The sequence below is a fragment of the Atta colombica genome, unplaced genomic scaffold (assembly GCF_001594045.1).
Source record: "Atta colombica isolate Treedump-2 unplaced genomic scaffold, Acol1.0 scaffold179, whole genome shotgun sequence".
In the NCBI taxonomy this organism is placed as follows: Eukaryota; Metazoa; Arthropoda; class Insecta; order Hymenoptera; family Formicidae; genus Atta; species Atta colombica.
The window spans coordinates 154,686-164,218 of NW_017259270.1; the positions used below are offsets into that span (position 1 = coordinate 154,686).

General features: G+C 31.1%; 1 pseudogene; it reads left to right on the plus strand.

Annotated features, from left to right (window-relative positions):
• The first annotated feature begins 6,122 nt into the window (after window positions 1-6,122).
• On the plus strand, window positions 6,123-6,541 carry LOC108686386 (annotated as a pseudogene).
• The last annotated feature ends 2,992 nt before the right edge of the window (window positions 6,542-9,533 follow it).

The window sequence follows — 9,533 nt, forward strand, 5'->3', positions numbered from 1 at the left end:
GACGAATAAATTCTCTGAAATTTTGGTTTTTCTGGTTTTTTTTTCCCTATTATATATTTTTTCAGACTTTTTTTTCTAAGATAATTTTATTTTTATTGTTCTTTAATAATTTCATTATAAATTGAAAGAAATTGGAAAGGATAAGAGCACTAGGAGTCAGACGCAAAAGATGTCGTGCAAATAATACTATAAAGCGTAAAACTTCTTTATTCTACTAAACGCGCTTACGTGTTTTGGCCCTCCTCAGAGACAACACAAACTAATATATATAAACTGTGAATAAAAGTTATTCTGCCATAGCTCTTCCATCTTGAAAATTTAAATACTAGATTTAAACCCAAGAAGAGAAGAGAGAAAAAAAAGAAAAATGAACGAAAATAAGGAAATATTGGAAATATCAAAATATGAAAAACTAATTTATGTTAAATATAAAAAACTTTAAAATTATAATTAATTATCCCGAAAATAAGGACTATCGTGATCACAAATTATGTCGCAAACATTACTATGAATAATTTAAAAACCGGTTCTTGATATGTTGGCCAGTATCAGACACAGTCACTTTTAGTTTTAGCTAGAATTATTCGAGATTACAAATGGAAAAATTTAACATTAAAACACTAATCAATTCCATGAAAATGAAAATCGGAAATTAATCAAAAATCACGGCAGAAAGATTCATTACTATGTACGAGCGTCACTCACTCACTCACTGTGTCTGATACTGATGGCCAACATATTAAGAACATATTAAAATTTTTGAATTATTCATAGTAATGTTTGCGATATATTGGGTTGTCCGGCAAGTTCGTGCCGACTAATCTATATAATTTAATAAATGTATACTAAAATTTAAATTTTCTGCGTTTCAATTTTTCTTCAACATCGGCACGAACTTTCCGGACAACTCAATAGTTTGTGATTCCTTTTTAGGACAATTAATTGTTACGTCCAAGCTCCGCATGCATGGAGCTGAGGGGAGTGAACGCAACGGGAACCGAACAACCATTTGGGTTGCGTCCAAACTCCGAATCGCAAGAGACTAGGGGAAGGAGCGACTCAAACAGAAGGTACTTCGCTTTGTCCTGTGGCTTTCGAGGAGCCGGGGGTCGAAAAGGAGACGAAGTGGAAGCCTCTCTCAAAATCAACGCTCTTGAGCGGACCACAAATCGAACTTGTTAAAGGGCCATATCTGGATTAGTGAGGCGCACTTTTATGCCAAATATGCCAATGTGTTCGTGTGCCTTTCTTTTCGGTCTTGTAAGTGAATCCAAGTGACCGGGGAGAGGAGCAAGTACAATCGCGAGTTAATGCTTATGAATACAAGAAGGTGTTACTTGAATTAAAATAATCTTTTGATTACATAATATAATTAAAAATCAAGTTGTTGTTATATAATATAATAAATAATGATAAAATTATCATTACATAACTAAATTATCATTACATAATTATGTTTGATTATTCGTTTTTCTCTGTTAAAACAATATGTGTATGTGTAAGTGTGGAGGATTGAAAATTGAATTTATATATTTGTATTAATAATTGTATTAATAATTGTATTAATAATTAGAGAGCGGGTAAATAATCAATGGAAGAGATTAAAGCTTTTGCAGGTATGCTGAATGGAAATTGGTCTTGAAAATAGATGAGAGCAAAATGATAATCGAGAAGGGGGAGGTCCAATAAGAGAAGAGATCATTTATGGTGGGAATTAGGAGATTCAAGAGAGGAGAAAGAAGGGGTTGATTATTGGAGAAGTTGAAAATCGACATCCGGGACAAGCTGTGGACTTGGATATGGCGAAGAAAAATCGGGTGTTCGAGGAATTTGGATGTATGGGAAGGATTGATACAGGGGAGTAGGAAATCTCTATCGGTGGACAAGAAGGAAGTTGCCGATGTGTCTATCGTATTTCGATTTCGTTGATGGGTGATGGTCTTATTAGAGCGTTCTGCAACATTCATTTATTTAATAAAGAGGAGGGGAGGGAAGAAGAGACAAAAAAACGATAATAAAGAAAAAAACAAATAAGATGATAATGATGTTTAGGGATAGATAGGGAGAGAAATAGAAGAAAAAAAAAGAAAAGAAGAGCGTTCACTTATTACTTGTAACGACATGACTGCAACGAAGTTGATTAGAAAAAGGTAAGTTGTTCCCGATAGCAAACTGCAAGTCCTTCAGCTGAAGGTGTTGGCTCGGAGGTGATAACACGGTCTAATAGCTTCTGATTCTGTTACACTGATGTGTGTGTGTGTGTGTGTGTGTGTGTGTGTGTGTGTGCGTGTGTGTGTGCGCGCGTGTGTGCGTGTGCGTGTGCGTGTGCGTGCGCGCGCGCGTGTGTGTGTGTGCAGTCAATCATGAATTAAACAATTATATTTCACTGAATGAAGTCCCAAAAAGTATTTTTAGTTCTTTTTTGTCCGATTTAATAATCTGAATATATGATATATGATAATTGCCATCAGAAAATTATCGATAGTGACTAAATCTATTTTATAGGTTGTCAATTTGTAATTTTCCAGGCAGTACATAATCAACATTTAATTCAATTAATAAAATCTATCAATACTCACATTCTGATAAAGTGCATTAAAGGTATCTATAGTTAAAATACCATGATTTAAATTCAAAGCTTTCCAACTAGTTAACATGATAAAAAATGATTAAGAAAAATAATGCGATCATCATTTTCACAAGTAAAAATTGCTTCTAAGGATTTTTACGTAAAATTGATTTTACAGAATATTTAATGCTGATTATTGTCCATCATTTTTTATTATATTTCTAAAAATTTTGTTGTTCCCGATTCAAAACCTTATTCATTGACTGCAGCAAGTATACTTTCATGAAAAATATTATTTACTAATATTATTTACTAAACTCACTTTTTGTCGATCTAACGTACTTGGAAAAATAGTTTTAAAATTTAATTTGAGTGCTAACTTAATTAACTGCTTGCATCCTTTATGATACAAGTGTCTTGATCAGAAATCTGAAAATTTTGCAACTAATATTTTATCATGTTCATAGAAATATATGAGGGAAATATATATATAAAAAATTTTTCAGCATATTTTTGGCAAAGTCAATTATTTCAAATATTTTTAAATATATGTGCACTATCCTGTGTTAAAAATGTTTTAAAGTATTTGAAAAATGATAAGTGAAATTATTATCAGAATTTGGCTCTTTAAACATTACACGATTCACTCTATTATTATCAGTAATAATTGCAATAACTTTAAAACTGCAAGCTATAACCAACTTATATACTTCTTCTGTGTAAGACGTTATTTCATTACCTTTCACCTTAAATGATATCAATGACATAATTCAATTTCCTTGAATGATTCAAATGCTGAAGATATTATGAAGGCTATAAAAATTTTAGCTGCAGATGTTGTATCATTACTCACATAAAAAAGAACCTTTCTAAATAATTTTTTCTATTTAAAACACTAAATGTTATAGGACATAATAACTTCTACACTAAATTGTATTCGCTTTTGTCAAAAACGCTACATATAAGAAATTTTTAGTAACGTGAAATTAACTGCAGAGCAATTCGCTTGGCCGGCACGCAACGTTGCCAAATTTATGCCGTCCCGGACTGGAAATAAAGATGGCCGTGGATTATGGCGCGTCTGTCGAAGGCATTACGAGTCGATGGAGAGGGGGAGATACATTCTTGCGTAGCGCATATAGTGATGGGGCAGTCTGAACTCTTATTCGACCAGTTCAACCAATTCGCTTCGGTCGAATGCAGAAGCATTTCGGGGATGACCATCACGCTCAAGCATTTGGAGAAACGAGTCTCACGACAGTGCTGCGGTAGTAAGCATCTAGAGAGCTTCGTGAGTAGTAATCAGCTCGTATCGTAAGAAAACGAAAAATCAGATTCGCTATTCACGATAGTGTTCTTCGTGATTCGCGATTGCATGGTCTATGTTCGCGAACTTGGACAAAAAAGTATATCCTTGGCTGGATATATCAGGCCGGCTGCGACGGCGTACGAATCGTTTAATTCTCATCTCCGCATTCGTATCGGTCATCGCGTTCGTCTGGAGAGAAACTTTGTGCGTGTCCATATCAAACGAACATAATTTAAACTTATTCTTAGTTTTAAATCGCGAACCAAACACTCAGTTAAATAGTGTTCTGAAAGGTAATCGACAATGATTCGGTTACTATGAAGAACAACAAGATGGATCAAGAACAAGAAACCCCCCTGGATCTCTCCCTAAATTCGGGGGGATCTGCGGTTCTAAGAGATCTTACACCAACAGATGGTCAACATAACACGAGCCATTATCCTCAAAGTTACATGATACCTGACATATCTGAAAGCAATTTGAACTGGTGAATCCACCAAGGTCGAGTAAGTTAATGTTTCTTTTAAAACTAAATTAAATTCGGAGCCGGCAAACGGCCCTTGTGAGATTATTGTCACTCCTGTCGCCCGCGCACTGAGCTAGCAACGGCATTGTTGCTAGCGGGCCGCATTGTTACTAATGGGTTGCATTGTTGCTAGCAGGAACGCTTTTTTTCACGCAGGTAACTTCAACAACACATCAAGTACACAAGAATACAGATATCCTTAGAATCTCCAGATAAGCTACTAAATTTTATAGAGAGATACATAATTATTAGGTTTATAATATTATAAGTAAAACAAAAAGTGTAATTAAAATAAGATAAAAAAGAAATTATAAATATAAGAATAATTATATGTAATTAATTGTAATTATAAATGGGGAAGGATATTAAAATAATTTTAATCTTTTTATGTATTTTGAATAAAATATTTTATTTGGCAGAATCATAAGAATATTAACATTTCTTGCAAGGATAAAGAAAACTGCCAAAAACCTTACCAGTATTTTTTACGAAAATATATTTTATAAATATGATTTATAATAAAATTAACTCAATATAAAAAAAATTATTTCTTCCATAAAAAAAGTACGCAATTATAATTAATAAGCAAATTATAAAAATCTAATAAACAACAAATTATCACAGTGAAATAATAAACAGAATATTGCACATTGTTTATTGTAGTAATGGTAATGACTAATAATAATGAAAACCAAGTTATTCAAATAAAAATGAACAGAAAGAAAATAATATTATGAACGTCCTCTACCATCTTACAAGTGTCATTTTATAATTGTTGCAACGTACGTGTGGCTTGGCATAGTAGTAGGCCGGGTGGTCGCGCATATTCGGTAATCCTTAGGAACTAATATCTCATTAACTATTGCAAAATTTGTAAAATTTGTCAAGCTGTATAGTTTCAAATATAAATAATTAAAAAAAAATATTACTAAACAAATTATTCCAGATATTGGCACTGTCATGTTCTAATGAGTCGAGATTAAGCATATGGCTTTGAGCATAGAGCCTGATGATTTGTAATAAAGTACTCATCTTTCCTCTCGAAAAGGATTAGGCACATATCAGTAAATACTAAAAATTTACATTAATTCTCTAATGTTTAAGATTTTATAAAAAAAATTTTAGCATTAAGGAAGCTAAAAAAATTTTCAATTTCATAAAGTTAATAAATTAATTTGCGTTATCGTCGAAGTAAGATGTACTTTATTCTTTCCAATTTGCTTCAATTTTAATTAAGAGACTACTGTATTCCACCACGATTTGGATTTCTATTTTCTTGCGTTTTTTCTCTCTCTTTTTTATTAACAGACTCTCAACACATCTGATATAACTGATGAGAGTACTACTTTCTTACTACTTCGATTTCCGATTTAATTGATTCGCAGCATTACACAATATGAAGAATACATGAAAATGTATTTTACACTTATAACGAATTTTGTAATATTATTATATGTGTTTACCGTTGCATTGAGAATGACGCCATTGAAACACATGTTTTGTTCTTTGTAATTATTATATTAGTTTCATGAATTAAGTTAAAGTTCTTTGCTACATTACTGACTCTTTTGCCTCTATTGTTTAATAAATTAAAGTTTAAGAATAACTAAATTAAGTTCAAAATTAATGCATTTAACTAAGTTAAAAGTTATTAACTGTTTTTTAACTTTTTTTTTAATTAGTTACTAACCAATCCAGCCAACTACTCTGAAAGTTATATGATACCAGGCAGATGTGAGAGCGACTTAAACGTCAGCGATCCTGGACCGAGTACGAGTTCATCTAGAGATATAATGCCACGGAATGAACCGCGGCAGCCGATCAAGCAACGATTGAGATCAAATAAAGATAAATTAAACGCTATTATGAGAGTCGTAATGGTGAGTCGAAGGCTGCTGTGGCACGCGACATCGATGTGCCAGAGTCCACTCTTAGAGGATGGTGTAAGACAGAAGAAAAAATAATATTGCAAGTAAACAACATAACAGCTAATCATAATAGTCTTCACCATTCACATGTACCGCCTCCAAATAGCGCAATAGGAGTGACATTTATCGCTGTGACAAAAAATGATCCCGATATCTCGCCACCGGATTGCAACAAAATGGTGGAGTATTGCGAGAAATTGTTACAGTAGTTGCACTGTATGTTATGGTACGCCAATATTGACAATGAAAGAAGTGGGTCACTTATAACATATTTTGGCACATCTACAAGAAGTGAACAAGGAACTAACGTAATAAATTATAGCAATAGTAATTATATATCTAACATATATTTGTGAATATTTATTTAAATGAACATGTATTTACAAGTTTTATCTTTGTACAAAACCGAAATATAGAAAAAAGTAAAACAAAAATAGAAAGACATTTAAAAATCCATAAAGTACGTCTGTATTTTTAAATCCTTATAAAAGTAATCCTTATTATATTTTTAAGAATATTTTTAATCAAATTATCGTCTGAAATCTTAAATTAAATATTATCAAAATAAAAAATTCCATTGCTCTCAATCTCTATACTCTCTCTCTCTGTAATAATTTATGTATATATTCTGACCCTTAATGTATATTACGTATTTGATACAAGTATCTACAAATTTCTTAATCGCGTCATGTTCTCATAGATCATAAGAATTATACATAAAATTGGTTGGAACTAACGGAACGAGATAGCTGTAGCAATTATATACATTTGTAATATATTTATCTAATATATATTTGTAAATATATATATTGACATCTTGCTTTAAAAAGCTGTAAATAACGATATAGAACTTATGCTCTTAGGCTGTAAGGATTGAGTTTCGCTCAATTACTTTAAGGATAAAGCCTATAGACTACGCAAAAGCAGTTTAAAGATAGCAATGATTGTCACTTAATCTCTTATGATTTAAGGGAGCCTCTTAAAGCAAGGTTGTAGATCGAGACTATTTAAATGCGTTATTATTATATTTAGTACTTTTTTTTTGAAAATATGTTTGACAAATCGCATTAACGAACACGATGCTCATGAAAGTCCTTTTTTCCTACGTCTTAACGTAGTGTCGTATTTAGTTTTACATTGAGGAATTTATTATTTCTGAATAAGAATTATCAAATATTTCAAATTCATCATTTATTAATTAATTTATATATAAAAAAATTATTTGGATTGCGTACGACGATGTCATTGAAAAAGGAGATATACAAAAAAGAAAATTTCAAATCAAATTCCTTTCCAGATAATTTGTTTACTTACTATAATGAACGGTTTTCCTAGAGCTGGAGCTGATACTCGATGTGCGAACGACTTAAAAAATAAGAATAATTTTTCTATATATGTAAATTAACTGTTTCTATTTTCTTTGGTCCTTCGTTCTTTTTGTATAATACTATATATATATAATTTTGCTTTCCTGCCAAGCATTCGATTTGATTCTTGTTTTTGTGGAATAGGCCTACTGGGGAAACCACATTAAAAAAAACGCAACTTACAATAGTACCTCACGGGTGTTGTGGAAACCTATTGTCCGTACGTTATCATAATTATGTAATGTATTAGAAAATTACATATATATTAGAAACTATTTAAGATATAAGTATGTAATTAATGAATAAATTAACAATAGAAAATTTTATGTTAATAGGTAAATTATTTAATAAAAAACAATGTTTCAATAATAATTTGGCGGAAGGTGCGTTCCCAGTACATTCCTGGCAGGGACGCTCTTGAGTCAGAGCATCAACAGGGACGTCAGTCCGGTCGCCGAGCCTCGAGCGGTGACTGGGGTTGCGCGCCGGAAAGCCTGACATGTGCAAATCCTTGCGAGCACTGTCCTACAAGATGCAATTTGGTGTCTCATCAAACAAATTTTATGTTAATTTATGTCAATTTATGATGTTAATCCTACGAGATACAATTTGCCTTATTCATATAAAAGGATCATTAGATCCGTCCGTTTTTTTCACCTATTTAAAATGATTTCAAAAAATCTCTAAAAATTCACCATTTCAAGTTTCTAGAATAAATATTGGAACCTCATTTTGGAAAATAGTGTAGTATAATTTGTAATTTAATAATGTAGTATAATTTGTAATTACCGAAAGACTCAAAGAAACTTGCATGAGCAGGAATCGCTCGGTCATTATAGACCTCTCACTTGTAGAGTAAGAGTTAATCTTTCTTAAAAAATGAAAATAAAATGTAAAACTTATTTTAAAAAATATATGAGTGAAATATGAAATCAGTGCATCATACTCCCATGCAGCAAAAATCTTTCAAAGATATTTCAGAAATGTTTCACTTGTGAAATTAAAATATTTCAACCAGAATTTTGATAGATTTAATAAAAAATCTAGTAAATTTAATTAGATTTTCAAATCGTTCATTTTCCACCACAATTTCAATTAATTCGGCAATTAAATATGCTATTAATATAGTTTCATACACTATCTGAAAATGACTTGAGATTTTTTTAAATATATTTTTTAGTTATATATTGTTACAACATGTAAATTGTGAATAAATGTTAAAAAAATGATTATTCAAATTATTAAAAATGATTCATTATGAATACGATTGCGCAATTATTACCTAAAAACGGTTATTTTATTTATGTATTTTCATATTTTACTATATTAATATTTGAAATTATGGTAATTTATAGTATAATTTTTGTACGAGTTGAGAGAACCATACATATAAGGTTATTGTTATTAACATTATAGCAATAATAAAATATATAAAAATGATACTTCTAATCATAATTATTTTACCATGCAATTATAGTCACAAATACGATATATTTTTCTCTCAATGAAGTTATCCTGTCATGATGAGCTTCCTTACATCAAAAATTTAAATATCGGAATTAAATCAGTGAAAAAAAAGTGAAAGAGAAAGGAAAAAGAAAAAAAAAGAAAGTAGGAAATATCGTAAAAGAGAATATGGAGAACTAATTTATCAGACAACTTTAAAATTATAATTAATTATCCAGCAAATAAAAGGACGCTCATCGTGGATGCTCACATAGCATCATATCTCAAACATTACGTGTTTTAGTGAATAAAGAAGTTTCACGTATTTCATTAGATATATTATTTGATGCTCGTATTCTTTCCAGTTATTCTTTTTATTGCTTTAACT